Source organism: Petaurus breviceps, unplaced genomic scaffold, assembly GCF_028583685.1.
Source record: "Petaurus breviceps papuanus isolate PSGF00001 unplaced genomic scaffold, PetGlider_PUasm1.0 98, whole genome shotgun sequence".
Classification (NCBI taxonomy): domain Eukaryota; kingdom Metazoa; phylum Chordata; class Mammalia; order Diprotodontia; family Petauridae; genus Petaurus; species Petaurus breviceps.
In genome coordinates, this window is record NW_027187460.1 from 41277036 (window position 1) to 41293470 (window position 16435).

The window sequence follows — 16435 nt, forward strand, 5'->3', positions numbered from 1 at the left end:
GGCAGGTCATAGAAAAGGAAACCTTTTAATAAGCAAGCTGAACCTTGGATTCAGTGCCTTGACTCACATGAAAGAAAGAAGTGTCCTGTTATTGACCTTTATTGATTCTCAGTCCCACAGAAAGAAGGGGGAGAGAGTTTCAAGCAGGAGAGGTGGTCATCAGTGCCAAAGATCATAGAGAGGTTAAGGATAATGAGGAAATAGAACACTATGGAACTTAAGCATTAGTTTTTCACTGATGAACTTTAATGGAACACTAGAATGGGAGACTAGTTATGAAGATTACAAGGGGTTAAGTAGTGAGGAAGTGGTAAATAATTGGAAATCATATATGTAGAATTCTCTAGCAATGCCTTATAAAGAAGAAAGTGACAATGGTGGCTTCTATAAGTAGAATTATTGATGGAATCCTAATAAAGCTGCCCCCAGCCCCAATATTCTAACTTCATTATAGGCCTGGCCCTACTGAACAGCAGGCCCACTGCACCTACCTCCTCCCCCCCCAATGTCCTAAATTCTTCATATATGCCTCACTGCTCACAAGAACAACAGGTGTGTCCCTGAACTCTTAGTTCCCACAGAAACAGCAGGTGTATTCTTATGATGGTAACTTAGCTACTGCCCCTACATGGGCACTGTCCACAGACCCATTCCCACAGAAACAGGTGTGTTCTTGTATTCAATCACAATCACATCATACATCTAGCCCAAGATAGGACCATAATACCTAACTATCTGCCTTAACTAGACAGGACCACATTAGCTAGCCAGTTGGAGGGCAGAATGATCAGAATGTTTAACCACTGAACCATAAATGCCACCCCCTCCTCCATTACCTAATCCCTTAACAAAATCCTCCTACCTTTTTAATATTGATGATATTCCTCTATTTTATGTAAATTTCTGTTATGTAATTGCATCTTTACCCTATTGAAACCCATCTTGCTTTCTCTAAAGTTGCTGGTTCCTCTTGGAATTTAGCCCACTTCATGAGAGGAGTCAATCTCAATAAATGCCTATACTTGGATTAGAGGTGGTAGGACTGAATTCTTTGAGATGGTTCCACCACAACATATCATGAAACCACAACAGTTTTAGGGTGGGCAGAGACCCCACCTCAACAGTTTTTGGTGTCCCTGGGTTTAAACCACAACAATATTGTACCTCTAGCATCTAGCACAGAGCTTGGCATTTAGTAAACACTCAATAAATGCTTATTGATTCCAACAGGTAAAGGTTATTTGTTTTTTTTTAAACATTAGACTTCAATATTTTAATAGAACACCAGGAAAGGATTGTATGGTTATAATTCAAGTTTTAAAGTAAGGGTTAATTGATGTAGCAAGGTCCTAGAATATGTATGAGGGCCTAGGATCGTGACTATAGCAAAGGGGAAAAAAGAGTAGGCGTTTCTCTGAGAAAGCAGGATACAGTTGGAGAAGATACTAAAAGATAAAGAAAATTTTTGAGGCAGGTAAGATTAAATTTGAGTGAGTTCACATCTGACAGTCTTGATTTTATTAATAAACACAAGATACTGCTGAAAGTAGTAAAATGGATGGGGCTAAATGTGCCAAAGTTCCTTCCTATCGATGAAGACTAATAACAACTCTGAGATTTGGGGTGTTATTGCATTCTTCTACATTCCTTGTAAGTGATTTCTTGAGGCACACCAAAACAAAACGATTGGTAACAGAGGGGGGATTTGTTGCCAGTGATAGCTTGGACTTCAAATAGGTGTTGGGATAGGAACACCCAAAAAAAAAAAACTTCACTCAAGTTATATTTCTTCTTTTGTTTTCTCTTATCTTTTCTCTCGGCTAACTGGTGGTGGGAGGATGAGAAAGGGAGTGAAGGAGACAGATGGGGAGAAGAGAAAATACAACCCTTGCTACAAATTTTTTGTTTTACATAGAATATTTTGTCATACTTTCATAAAGTCTGTTTTGGATGAGTAGGATTATTGAACTATAGAATTTTAGAATTGAAAGAGACATTAGAGATCTGCATAAGTCATAAATGAATTGTTTCTGAATAATGTTTGTTTATTAAAAAAATGTGACTGCTTGTTTTCATCATAAAAGAGAGACTGGGGAAAAAGTCATATTAAATAGACTAGGAAAAAGATGAAATGAAAGAATTACTTTATATGCTGGTGTTGCTTCCTCTTCCTGGCACAAACACAAAGAAAAGAATTAAGACCTATTGACTATCCTTCTGATTTCCAGTGAAAGATTCTAGGAGGTTCTGGCATACTTCCAAGCACTTACTTATGGCTTCAAGCTATCAATACAACTCAGGTGCATTTGTACTGTTTCAGTGCCATATAAATCTGGTTTAGTCAAGTATGGTTACCCTTTTCCAGAGGTGAAACATGCTAACACAATCCTTCATATAGCTGGAACCAGATTAAAATATAATTGGGAAATATTTTTGAAACAAATTGAAATACAATAAAACATAGATAATGTTAATGCTTGTGTTTACTAACTTGATATCTTTTAGGATTTAGTGGCCTCAGTTTCTATTTGAGTTTTATACCACTGCCCTGCCCATTTATCTAGGAGCCCATGCTAGTAACACTGAAATGCAAGGTATACTAGAAGTATGCTGAATAGCATCTAGGCCAACTGAAGGCAGCACTTACCCATGTGAGGACCAGATAAATTTTTAGAAGAAGCTAGATGGTGCAGGGGATAGATTGCTGGGGCTGGAGTCAGGAAGATCCGTGTTCAAATCCAGCTTCAGACACTAGCTGTGTGACCTTGATCAAATCATTTAACCTCAGTCTGCTTCAGTTTCTTTAATTATAACATGGGGATACTATGAGTCCCTACTCCCAGGGTTATTGTGAGAATCAAATGAAATAATACTTGTAAAAACACAGCACAGTGCTTGGAACTTTCTAAATGGTCATGTCATTCCTTCTGTAGTTTGCTTCAAGGCTCAGCTCAAGGCCTACCTCCTAGAGAACCCATTCCTGTTGTTAATATTTTTCTGGTTCTTGAATTATATTCTACTTACTTACATTCATGTTGTATGTCTTTCTCTTTCTGTTCCTTGTACTCTTCCCCTTCAGAACTTAAGCTCTTTGAGGGTGGGACCCATCTTTGTTGTTTCATTCTGTTTTGTCTTTTTATAGTTCATGCTTCTCATAGTGCCTTGCTCATAGGGAAAAGAACTGGACCCATGATTTCATTAGTATATGGAACTTTCAGGTGACATAGCTTCCTCTACCAATCTAAAGGCCAAAACCTTTTCTTTCTCTGAAATTTCTACTCAGCATTTACTAGAGCACTGCGAATTTAAGTGTGCTCTAAGTGAGTCCATGGACTCACCATCAGTATGTTTCAGAGGTATGGCTTAAATCCAATCCAGTCTCTTCCTGATTCTGAAGGTGAGTCTCTATCCCCAAAATGTCAAGCTGCCTCTCATTTGATCATCATAATACTGTGAGATATGTTCTCTTGTTATCTGCATTTTACAGATGAGGAAAGTGAAACTGAGAGAGATTAAGTGACTTATCCAGGGCTGAAGAGCTAGTAAAGGTCTTGAGCAGGATTCAAACTCAGCTCATCCATTACCTATGTACTCTACCACAGTAATGAAGCTTAGCCCATGGACTACTTTAGAGAGATTTTATCTGAGGCCTCATTTTATTAGCTTTAGAGCTGGAAGGCACATTAGAGTTCATCTATTCTAAGTTTCTTGTTTTCCAACTGAGGGGACAGATACCCAGGGAAGTTAAGTCCCTCACCTAAGGGACTTAGGGGCTAGCTAACAAAGGCAGTAAGAAGGAAATTATAATAATAGCTGGCATTTTTATAGGTCTACTACGTTCTGGGTACTATGCTACATACTTTATACATATAATCTCATTTCATCCTTACAACAACTATAGGAGGTAAGGGTTGTTTATATTTTGAAGAAACTGAGGTAAACAAAGGTTAAATGATATGCCCAAGTCACAAAGCTAGGATGTGTCTAAGACTAAATTTGAACTCAAGACTCCTTAACTCATGGGCCAGAGCTCTAAGTAGTTGTAATGGTAATGGGGGTTTGAAGATCTTCCATGCTCCTTGTATTGGCAATCAAACTGGTACTTAGCACTGTGTTTCAAGTTCATGATTGTATCAAGTATTAAGTTCCAGAAATTGGAATCCCACATTGGGAGGAAGTTGCTGATGTAATAGGAAGGGGCAGAACAGGGAGGAGCTAATGCCATATATAAGGAAAAGCCCAAGCTAGAGAGCCAGAATTGCTGAGAGAGAGAAAGAACTGCTAGAATCCTGAGAACTTCTAAGAACTGCTACAAATTGAGAGCAGAATTGAGAATAGAACTTGTGGTGGCAGAACTGAGAACTGAGAAGAGAATTGAGAAGAACTGAGAAATGAGAAAAGAGTATAACTGGGAGGAGGCATGGTTGTGGTGCTGGTAGTTTGTCTGTCTGTTTTGTGTTTTGATATGACTTTGTCAGATCTGTCTGCTGATAGAGGATGTTGGTGCTGTCACAAAAGCCCTGGGACCTTACTGCTGGTACAGAAGCCCTGAAAGATGATTTTCTTGTTGTGTGTTTACAGAAATCCTGAAGGAGGGTCTTGCTGATGTTTTCAGAAGTCCTGGGACTATACTGATGGTTTGTGTTGATTTCTCACACCTTGCTGTTGGTTGTATGTTGATTTCACAGGCAGAAAGTGAATTGCTGTGAGGATGCTGGCAATATGCGTGGTTGTTATTGTGGCTTTGTTAAATTTTGTCTTCCCAAGAACAGAAAATGTGAAGGACTTAGTGTGGACTAGACACTAAGCTTCAGTATAGAACAGGAACTGCATGAGGAGATGGACAAGGAACTAAGAGTTGTCTGCCTTTGAACTCAGATGACAGTTTGGTACATTTGGGTAGGAGCTGGGACCATGAAAGAGGAACCATGGAAGCTGAGAGCTTGCCTCAAGTCAAGATGAAAAGACTTTTCCTTGGGTAGAGTATAATGCAAACTGAGAAAATCATGATTTAATGTGGCCTAGGGGTACAGAACTCTGTACTCAGTATCCTGTACCTTTTCAGGATAATTGAATTAAGAATGATTGCAAACTAATCTCCAATTTAGAAGAGAGAAAACTTTTTGACTGAAGAGATTAAGACAATATGACCTAGGGGTAGAGAACTTTGACCTTTGTACTTTGTGTCCATTAGGGAGATGAGCCTCCTTACAGATGATTGAATTAAGGACTTACTAAATGATTGAGTTACTAAATGAATGTACTTTGTTTAAAATGATGTGGCCACTTTGGTGAAAACTATGTGGCCATTTTCATGATACGTTGTTATGTCATAACATTATGAATGCTGTACTTTGATTTATGTGAATGTTTTCCTTTAATTTACTGCTAAATAGAGTTCACTATACTATGTAATCAGAACCTTGAAGTTGTTCACAGCAGCAGTCCTCTGAAAAGCTGTTTGTGCTTGGCTTTAAAGTAGTTTGTAGTTTAACTGACCAAGCAGCTAAGGTATAAGAAAGTGTAATGGGGGTGGGGGAGGGAATCAGCTAGGTGGTACAGTGCATAGAGCACCAGTCCTGGAGTCAGAAGGACCTGAGTTCAAATCTGGCCTCTGACACCACTTGACACTTGCTTGTTGTGTGAACTTGGGCAAGTCACTTAACCCCAATTGCCTTGCATTTCTCCCTCCAAAAAAAAAAGTTTGATCACTCAAGGAGGAAGAAGAGTTAGGTTATTCATTCAGTATCCAGAGTTTGAATTCTGGAAGAATATAATGTAAAGAGTCTTCTTTCAAGAACTTATTTTTTTGGGTATTCATTTGGAGAAAGATCCATAGTCTTCCTTAAAAAGCTGTTTTAGGAAGTGTTAATGGCCTTACATCTGGGAATGTCAGTACTAGCTTTAGTGGGATTTCATTCTGTTCCTGCTCAGACACATGGAAATGTGAGGGTTGACATATTAATGCTTTTTTATATCTGTGTCTTGACTACACGTTCAACATGTCCATAAGAATAAGATCTTTTCCATGAGACCCAGAACATACACTCTAGTAACTACCATGCCGTCAACAGTAAGATAAGTAAGTTTCTCCTATTGCAATTTGATGTTTGTAGAAATCAGGGATTTTCTAGTATTTACCTTAATTTTACATTTACACTAGTGAACATTTGCACATCAAAGAAAGGATGGCTTTCACAGTATGTAGTCATAATAATTTGTCCTTTAAGCAACTTAATAGCATTTTTTCCCCAATGCACTTTTCAATCCTGATAGTTAATCAGGGGTGATATAGTGAAAAGAAAAATTAGAAAAAAAAAGGATTACAGCATCATATTAATTGTTGGTTTCATTCTTTCTTCATCGATCATAACTGGTTTGGTAAATCTGCATTTGCAGTCAGTTGAGATTCTGTCTGCTTCTGTATTTTGTTTACCTAGATTTTGTTAACAGAAAATCCAGATAGGTTTTCTTTGATTTGAACTTTATTGAGTACTCAAGAAAGTTAACCCATAATAATCATTCAGATTTTCAAAGTCTATGAATTTATATTGTTAAAAATTAGGTAAATAATTCACTTATATAAGATTATATTCATTCTAACCTTTCTTAAGTGCTTACTAGTGTAGAACACTCTGGAAAAAATAGTTCTTGGCCTTAAGGAGATTATGTTCAACTGATACATACATTCATTCTACAGGACTTTACATTCCAGGAAAATTATAGCAAAAGCCAGGTGTTTTATTCTATATACCTTGATTAGTGAATTTTCTGGGATTACAACTTCCTTATAATATGTACAACCTGCTAAAATAAGTAAAACAAAGCAAAATTCATAAAGCATACATTGTTGAATTGCAAATTAGTATTCATATGATAAAAATATGGTTGCTCTACATGGGCCTTGTGGTTTATAGTGAATATTATATAGAGAAAAATAACAATTTTAGTTGGTAAAGAAGTGGTTTGTCTTCTTTACTCTGAGTTCTCCTATTGTCTCCTCCTCTTATCAACCTAATGCCTTCTGACTCCTTCTGACACCCCACCCCTCTATCAAAACCCTAAGGTATCTGATTGGTATTTACCATTTACTCTTGTTGATGGCTTGACTGATTTCCCTTTAGTAGGAAGGAATTTTAGTTAATGTTTTACTTTACCTCTTGTGTTGTAGCTCTAATTGTGAAACAAAAGTTATTATCCCCATAAAAGCAATTTAGGCAGTAGCCTAAAGATTTGAAGGAAGATTTGTTTATTTGCTTTTAAAGGAAAGAGAATATGTAGGTGGTCTAAGTAGCAGCAAGTTATAGTGAAAAGAGGACAAAACTGAGTCCTTCATTAGTCTAGTTTTGGATCCTTTGACTATTATTTACTGCCTATGTGATATGGGGCATTTAACGTCAGTGACTCTCATGTTCCTCCTCTGTAAAAAAGAGGAGATTGGGATGTGTAATCTTTTAGGCCCTTTCCAGTGCCAAACCCAATCATTTGCTAACTGTAAGGTGTTCTTTTAAGATTAAGTCCTTAGGGTGATTGTAGTGTGTATGTCAGGGGATATTTTTCAGCAATTCAGCAATAATTAGTATATATATATATATATATATACACACACACACACACACATATATATGTACATATGCATATATATATTAAGGTTTATAAAACACTTTACATGCATTTATTTAATTTGAAACTCAACAACCCTGGGAGGTATAGGTATCATCATCATCATCATCATCATCATGCATCTTGATTTAACAAGTAATTGAGGATTTTATCTTCCTAACTCCAAATCTAACACTCCACACCACACCACCGCCTGTACTTGGAGAAGAGTCAGAGGGAACTATATGACCTCTTAGAGAAGGCAGGGTAATTGGGTTTTTTTTTTTTTATGGGAGAGTAATGGGACAAGAGTGGCAGGGGTTGTACAGTTCATTCCAAGAAGAGTCATTCTAGCAGTAAGGAAAACAGGCACTCAAAGAAAGTTGAGCAAAGGAAACTGAGGAACATTTGTAGAACTCAGAATCTTTGTTGTCTTTTCCTAATGTTGAATCTTATAGCCTGTGATTAGTACTAGTCATATCTCTTCACTCACCACCAGCCCCAATCCCCAAGTCTGTTTTTGCCTCTGGTTGCTACCTTTCTTCTATTCCAAATACTTTCTCTGATATTCTCAGCATAGCACCCAGTATACACAGCCACCAACTTGGACTTGCTACCTTAAACATTCATTAGTTACTTGGCCACTGAAGGAAGTATGGATGTCCAGCCCAGGTCCAAAATAGAGCAGGTATTATGATGATTGGAGAATCTGAATGTTCACCACATGGTGCAGCCTAGTGCTACAGACATCTCTTTTCAGTACATGCATATTAACATACTTGAGAAAGAAAGTCTTTTCCTTCTGTAATTTCAGGTAAGATTGGGCAGGAAATAATTAGTGTTATGTTGAAGTTACTGTCGTAACCTGATGCCTGAGATCCGTTTATGGAGGAAATTCTGATTTATGGCCATACCTAAAGTATTATATATTTCAGTGAAGCTAGAATAATTTCATACTATATAAATTTAATATATTCGGTTAGATTATTAAAAAAAAGATTCTTTCCACATTAAAAATATTAAATCCTATAATATTAGAATTGTAGACTGGGGCAATGAAGTGTCCTTTTTGGAGTCAGAGCACCTAGATCTAAATTCTTTCTCAACTTATTACTAGTTTTATGACCTTGGTCAAGTCAATATATCTGTTTTTTCCTCAGTTTACTAATCTGGAACTGGATGATGTTCAATTCCACTATAAATCTATAATTTTATGAATCAAGATGAACATACATTTCTAGGACTCAGTTGTCTTTTCCTAATGTTGAACCTTATAGCCTGTGATTATGGAAAAAAGATTTGAACCTTATAGTCTGTGATTATGGAAAAAAAGATTTCAAATTCAGATGAAGAAAAGATTAAAGCTGTCATATTATTGACCTACAAAGGAAATGCACAACTTAAGACTTCTAAACTTTGAAAATCTCTCTTGAAATAATTTTCCTTAATATATTACATTACATAGTTTACATTAAAGTGTGCCACATAAATTTTAGAAAAAAATTAATTGAAAAGCATATTAAGGAATAATTGTGTCAGACTCTGTAGCAGGTGCTGGGAATATGAGTTACAAATGAAACAGTTCTTGCCCTCATGGAGCTAATCTCCTGTTGAGGGAGACAATATGTACACATATAAATAGATCCTTAATAAAAACAATGTAATTTGAGAGGAATCACTAACAAGTGGGGATGGAAGATCAGGAAAGAGCTCATATAAGAAGCAGTATCTGAATGAGCTTTCAAGGAAACTGGAGAGCCCACTAAGTAAAGATGAGAATTTCTTTAAAGACAGCTTTTGAGCCTTAAAGTACTTTCCTATACATTAATTTTTCTACATTTCATTTTTCTTCAAATTATTCTCTTGGTAAATGGCTCCCATAATTTCTCCCTCAGTCCTTCATACCTTTCTCCTTTTGACAATTTGATTCTTTATCTCTAACACCTAACAGTGATCGGCACATAGTAGGCATTTAATAAATGCTTGTTGATCAATGGATGAGCTCACAATATCTAAAGGATTACCTGGTTTAGCTTTCAAATTTACTGCCAACTGAGATGTACCTTAAATTTTAAACAGTGGCCTATTTCAGATGCAGTGGATTCCCTTCACATCCCAAGAAACCCATGGCAGAAAAGTCAATCAGCCTCTCTGCTAAGCTCCCCCCACACAAAAACGTTCTGCCTTGTTTATTTTTACTTTTCAGCATTTCCTCTAACTTGCTTGTTCCTGTGACTGTTAGAATGCAAGATTAAATATGAGATTAGGCCAGCTGCTCAGGGCTTGCCAGTTTGTAGTCTCTAGACTTTATTAAACTTCCTGCAGAACTCCAGTGAAGTGCATCTGCTTCCTCTGACTCTCAACTCCCAACCCCCTTTTACTCAACATTGCTACTTCTTAGCAGTTTCCTCCACAACCCTTTAAGACATTTCCCTCTGTGTGTGCAGGATTCAGCTTGCCAAACTGCTGCACAGGAAATCCTTTTTGCTATTTACCTTCCTCTTCTGATGTGATGGATGGGTTTTATTTTACCTTTTTTTTGCAATCAATTTTATTGCTGATTTGAAAGCTACCCGTTGAGTATATTATATGCTTAAAAGGGGAAGCAAGTTGTTTGTAATTGAGAATCACAGTTTCATATATCATCATCTTTTCCTGTTCTACTTTGTATATGGAAATGCTCAATTCATTTCTTGTTTGTTAAGTTAATAATTTTTTAAATGAAAAAAAGATGACTGAAAATGAATTTCATTTCCATAGTCCCTTCGGTCAATGATTTCTCTCCTTCCTTCTTAGTTTTAAATATCCCTCTCCTCCTTTATTGTATTTTTCACCATTAGTATTACATTTTTCACATGCATATGGTATCCTTCTGTATCTTTCAGAAGTTTCTATGGAGGAGAATAGTTGCAGGAATGCAATGTTCATATATAGGATATCATTGGTATATGCTTAACAGGACAATATTACAAAATACATTTTTTCCTCAATGATAATTGTAAAAGTCTTTAAGCAGTTTCATAGTTTAAGATTCAGAAGGTTTCATAAGTTCATAGATTCAGAGAAAATAATTTCAGCATCTCAGCAGTTCACCTTCATTTCTTTATTTAGGTAGATCATTTATTTGATAACTTCACATCTTTCAAAGTGACTATAAATATTTTTATCTGAATTTGAAATCTTTTAAAAATTAATTTATTTCTAGTTTTCAACAGTCATTTCCATAAGATTTTGAGTTCTGAATTTTCTTCCCATCTTTCCCCTCCCCCACCCCAAGATGGTATACATTCTGATTGCCTCTTCCCCTAGTCTGCCTCTCCTTTATTACATCCCCCTTCTTATCCCTTTCTCCCTTATTTTCTTGTAGGGAAAGATAGATGTCTCTACCCCATTGTATGTATATCTTATTTTCCAATTGTATGTAAAAACACATTTTTTACATTTGTTTTTAAAATTTTGTGTTACCAAAGTTCACTCTCTTTTTAAGGCATGAATAAAGAATAGTTGAAGGAATTCAAACGATCTACCCAAGATCACATGGGTAGGAAAAAATAGAGCTGGGATTTGAAACTTTGCTCTTCTAAGTCCAAATCCAGGACTATTTCTGTTGAATCGATCTACAAAATTTTAAAAAGCTATCTATATTTTAGTCAACAAATATTTATAAGTGCCTATTTTGTGTCATGGACTATGCTAGGCATTGGGCATACAAAGAAAGGCAAAAGTCAATCATTCCTCTCAAGCAGTTCTCAGTCTAGTGGGAGAAACAACATGTAAACAATTCTCAAAACCATCTACAGGATAAAGTGAAAATAATCAATAGAAACCAGACACTAGAATTAAGGGGGGATCATATAAACCCCACCTTCCTCTAGAAGCAAAAGTTTTTGAGACTGATTCTACACAAGCCCATCTATAACAGCTTACTCGGTCTCTTTTAACAGGCAGGTACTTGGTACCTTTTAAATAGCATTTCATCACTTGTCTGTGATTGAAACAACACCATCTTTTCCCCTGGAATAGAAATGTGTGCTGAGAACTTCTCCATATAATACTCAGTCAGAGACTCATATTAATATTGCCCAATATCAGAAAGTTAGCTTGCAAGTGAGAATTCATGCACATTGTTCAAATGGTAATTGATGTGAAGATCAATTCTGTATGTAAGGAGGATTTTGTTATCCTTTTTAGACTTTAGTTCCTCAGGATCCATGCCCATGGCAATGTTTAGTTTCCAGGTGTTAGATAATAACTCCCAGAATTGACCCAAGGATCCTAGATAGTAATTCCTAGAAACATAGTGATAAATAATTCTACTGAGGCTGCACAGTGAGATATGAGGTGACATAATGTGATATTTACTATGCTTATGAAGAATGATGGTATTGCTAAAGTTAACATGTGAGGATATTTTTGGCAAGATGCCTTATTTGATTGTTGCCCTATAAGGCAAGTAGACACTGGTCAATGAGTGGGGAATCCATAGGGGAATCCATAGAGGAATCCATGGGGAACCTATAGGGGAATATAACAGTGTTAATACTGTGTGTGTGCCTTGATCAGCCCCCATCAAGACTTGGGGAGAATCTGTGTTTACATCAACTGGCCCCATTGAGGCTTAGGGGATTCCATCGGAGTTGTAGCTCCTACTATATTATTGCCGGCCCCTGTGAGAAGGATGGTTAGGGAATACTGTAGGATTTAGTGTTCCCATTTCAGCAACTCCCTGTTGAGAAGACTAGACTAGAATAAAGTAAGACTATTAACCCCTCTGAAGCTGTCCTGTCCTTCCTGTCTAATCAGATCAAGAGTGAACCTGTTAGAGGCTGGAGTCCAAAAACTGCAGTGCCTCCTGGGTATTGTCTGTGAAACAAATTCCTATTGGCAAATTTGCCTTCCTTTTGAAAAAGAAAACCAGAACTTCTTTTTTCAGCATGCACTACTGAGTTGGAGGGCACATGAGATATATCTTCCAGTATTGGAAGTACTGTCACATGGCAGAGGAATTATTTTTGCTCTGTTTGACCCTAGGGGACAGTAGTAGGAATACTAGGTGGAAATTGCAAAGAAGTAAATTGAAATTTGACGAAAGGAAACAAAAATAAAAACAAAAAAAAAACCAAACTTCCTAATAATTTAAACTATTCAAAATTTCAATGGACTGTCTCAGAAGGATTTCTCTTTTAGAGATTTTTAATCAAAGAGTGAATGGCCACTTACAAGTTAGGTTTTAGAGGTGATGCTTGTACGGGTGGGAAATGGGCTAGATGGTGTGAGAGGCTTCTTCCATCATTTAAATTCTGATCTTGTCCTTTTATTGTGACCCTTCTAGAATATCATGGTGATTATGCCCTTTGCTATCTACACAATTATTATTTTGCTAGCTTGAAAAGAGCAAATGGGGACCTAGGGGGATTTGAAGTGAACTTTGTTAAAGTGAATTGAATTTTTCAAACTGAACTACAAGGAAAAACACACACAGACACACACACACACACACACACACCTCATTATTGTTCTTATGCTAGAATTCTATTAGAATAACTCCTCAAGGATTATTGTGTCAGATGGATGAAAAAAATTCTATAGGACAATGAATCAAGATTTGAAAAACAAAGTAATAAAGACTCTAAAAAGTCAGAAGAAAAGTTTTCTTTGGGGATTTCAATTAGCAACTATGCACAGACCTAAGTTCATATTCTAATAATCAAAAAAGCCTACCAATAGAAATGAAATTACTGGTCAGGTTTAGGTATAGATGTCCTCTTTTTTTGACCTTACAGCATACTTACTCCTTGCATGATATATTGATTTAGTATATTGTTCTTTCATTATTCATATGAGGTTGTATAGAACCATCATTAGAATTTTGAGTCAGAAATGAGAGACCAAATGATAATCCTGAATCTTCTGTTGACTATCTGTGAGATTCTTTCTGAGGGTCTTTTTTCCCCCTACAAAATGAGTAAATGGAAAAAGTACAATTAGATCATCACTAAGGATCTTGTCAGTTCTTAATCTCTGATGCTATGAATACCTTGCCTCAAATACAGGGTGTTCCAAAAACTTTAGCAAAGTTGTAAGCTTACAATTTTAGGAACACCATATATAGGTCTAGTCTGTATGGTGTCCCAAAAAATCTTAGTGCAGTTTTAAACTTTTAAAGTTTATATCACACTAAGACTTTTGAGACAGAATGTGTGTGTGTGTGTATACATGTATATATTCCCCAAAGCAGCAACCACAGCATCAGCCACATGGTGATGAATAAAAATTAGTTCAGTTTTCAGTTAGATTTGTTACATCTGAAAGAAATAATTTTCTAAGTATAGTTTTGTTGGCATAAAATTGGAGATTTTTTTTTTCAGAAAGAATAAGAATGGGCGCGAGGTTGGGAGAGTGCTTAGCCAAGCGTCGTGCCCTGTGCTGCCCAGACTAGCAAACAATACAGAGTTCACCATGGCTAAAGGTGACCCCAAGAAACCAAAGGGCAAGTTGTCTGCTTAGGCCTTTTTTTTGTGCAAACTTGCTGGGAAGAACATAAGAAGAAGAATCCAGAGGTTCCTGTTAACATTGCAGAGTTTTCTGAAAAGTGTTCGGAGAGGTGGAAGACTATGTTGGGAAAAGAAAAGTCCAAGTTTTATGAGATGGTCAAAGCTGATAAGGTATGAGATGATAGAGAAATGAAAGACTATGGACCAGCGAAGGGTGGCAAAAAGAAGGATCCTAATGCACCTAAACGGCCACCGTCTGGCTTCTTCCTGTTCTGTTTAGAATTTCGTCCCAAGATCAAGTCTACAAACCCTGGCATATCCATTGGGGATGTGTGGCAAAGAAGCTTGGTGAAATGTGGAACAATCTGAGTGACAATGAGAAGCAACCTTATAATAACAAGGCAGCCAAAACTGAAGGAGAAATAGGAGAAGGATGTCGCAGATTCTAAGTCGAAAGGGAAGTTCGATGGGGCAAAGGGGGTGGCTAAAGCTGCCCAGAAAAAGGTAGAGGAGGAAGACGAGGAGGACGAGGAAGACGAGGAGGAGGATGATGATGAAGAAGATGACGAATGAAACTGTACCACATTCTGTCTCCATGTGAATACCATAGAGTAGGGGAAACACCTTTAAATGAAACACCTCTCCTTTGTGGTGCCCTCATTAGGTTTAATTGGCTTCTGATCACACAGCTTCTCAAAAGTGCTTCTAGATAGACATTGTAACTGGTTTACATGAAGTGGCTATGGGTATCTCGGAGCACCCAGAAACTGTATCAAAGTTGTACATAATTCCAAACCTTTTTAAAAATGAAAAGGGGTTCTTGTGTTCTCACTCTGTGCACTTTTGTTGTTGGTGTAAAACAAAAGCATTTACAAAAAAAAAAGAATAAGAATGGCTAACACATAAGTTGTGCTTTAAGGTTTACAAAATGCTTTACAAATATTATGTCATGCCATATAACAATTCCCCTTTTTATAGAGATGAGGAAACTGAGGCTGCCAGAGGATAGAATTTGCTTAGGAATCATCGTTAAGAATCGGTCAAGTTTCAAACTCAGGTCTTCCTGATTTTCAGGCCAATACTCTTATCTACCAAGCAGATTTTCACAGAAGTCTTGCTTATGTGATGAATAGAGCTGAGACAGATTGTAGAAATCATCTAGTCAAAAGTTCATAGAAATGACTCTCAAGATCCCTTCCAATTCTTAGATTCTGTGTATCTATGCTTGATGTGATTATTTAAGGCCATAAGATCAGAGGTGAAATATTCTGATTTGTGACCTAGAATTTGATATATTACCAAGGGTGGGGAACCTGCAGCCTGGAGGCCACATGTGACTTTCTAGGTCCTTGGGTGCGGTCTTTTGACTGAGTTCAAGTTTTACAGAACAAATCCTTTTATTAAGGGGATTTGTTCTGTGAAATTTGGATTCAGTCTTGAGGACCTACAAGTCCACATGTGGCCTTGAGACCACAGGTTCCCCACTCCTGTACTAGACAGAGGCACTGTCATTCAGAAAGGATTTGTTTCACATGTATGGCTCACTGTAACTGCCCCACATGCCAAAACACCAATTATAAAAAAAAAACAATCAGAATGACAGACATTTGGCTACTTTCTCCTTTCTTGTGCTTGATGCTGGTAGCCTTATATAGTGCTAGCTTGGTCTCACTTTGACATGCATACTTTTTTCCTGGTTTCAAGTGTGGAGAAAAAAAATGATCTTGCCATACTTTCCTGTGACTTCTGTTTTCCAAAGAATTCCTCATTCAATGATCTCTGCTTAAAAATGCATTATTATTAGGCAATCTCTGCTTAAAATTACACATTATTATTACCACTCATCCTCTTCACCTCAAAAACAAGAAATCCATACGACTCAATTTTATTTAAGAAGAATGTGGCATTTATAATTGCATCTGTAAACCTCCCAAAAGGGCTTGGTTTTCCCTTCCACACTAGTAATGAATACCCGCAGAGTGTAGGTAGGGATTGCCTTTTTCAGTTCTTATCCCCAAGACAGGCTTATACTTAGCTCAAGCAGAAATCTGCCTCTGGCTCAAATACTTTTACACTTGGCTAAAGAAAAGTTGGAGCAGAGACCCAGGAGAATTCTCAGGAATACACAATATCAACCTCATCCCACCTGTTGATTTTCATCTTTGACTATTCTTGTATTTAATCAATACCAAAAAGTTGATTAACACATCACAATGACCTTGCAGTGAGAGTACTTTTGTACCAGAAAATAAAAACTAGAGATTATAAAATGGTGGTTGTGCTGCTTTGCTTTCAGAATGCTGCTGGGTGACTGACTTTAAACAGAGTGATCCTCAAAA

At 37.0% G+C, this 16435-nt stretch overlaps 1 pseudogene; it reads left to right on the top strand.

Annotated features, from left to right (window-relative positions):
- Nucleotides 1-14040: 14040 nt before the first annotated feature.
- Nucleotides 14041-15068, top strand: LOC138155686 (high mobility group protein B3-like; annotated as a pseudogene).
- The last annotated feature ends 1367 nt before the right edge of the window (nucleotides 15069-16435 follow it).